Raw genomic sequence first — 911 nt, forward strand, 5'->3', positions numbered from 1 at the left:
GTTGAAAACTTACGTGCAGTATGTACTCAATGGCGACTATCTCCAAGCACTGTTCGTCATTCCAATACATCGGAACGTTAAACCTTCTATCGAATGGCGAAGCATATCTGCTTGAATGTGTTTTCATAGTTCCTGTGAGCGTGAAGCCGTCCATAGTTAAAGTTTTTGATGGCAAACGATTGCTATGGAATTTTGTTCCCGTGCCGTTTCATAGTTGTGCTGGATGAATCACCAAATAAACAAGTCTTCAGTTCCAGGATGCACAGACATGATAGCCAGCAATCGTTGAAAAAACATGACACATCCAGTCTGTGCTCGATGAAACAGACTTAAAGAACATGACACATCCAGTCTGTGCTCGATGAAACAGACTAAAAAACTCTAAAATAGTGTTATGTGTGTAGTGTGCAGTAATGTGTGCAAATGTGCAGTACTAGGATGAGAAATTTTCAAACGGTTTTTGCCTTATGAAGGCGCAATTATTCTACTTTATAATGCTGTCCTACACACGATAAAGACGTCGCCAAGCGCTGCGATCTGTAGAGTTAGAATATCGTACTGCGTATGATCGCAAGCATCAGTTTACTGAAGTCGGATATCGTCAAGTTCAATATTCACGTTCTCTGCTTGTACTGTGTATAGCCGGCGTGTACTACCACCATAAAAACATGACCGTTCTCGACACGGAACAACTCAGTAATGGTGTGTAAGTGAGCTTGGTTTGTATTTTCTTGGTGATTTTTCCTATTTCCATACAAATATGTGAACAGACACGAAGGTGGTCGTTTGATAAACGTTCTAATTTTCTTTATTGTCTTGTTTAATAATAATATTCCGCAGCACTAAGACAAGATATTTTAATATCTTGTCTTAGTGCTGCGGAATCGGCTTTAAAGATTGAATTTATTCGA

Source organism: Varroa destructor, unplaced genomic scaffold (genome assembly GCF_002443255.2).
Source record: "Varroa destructor unplaced genomic scaffold, Vdes_3.0 BEIS01000002.1, whole genome shotgun sequence".
NCBI lineage: Eukaryota > Metazoa > Arthropoda > Arachnida > Mesostigmata > Varroidae > Varroa > Varroa destructor.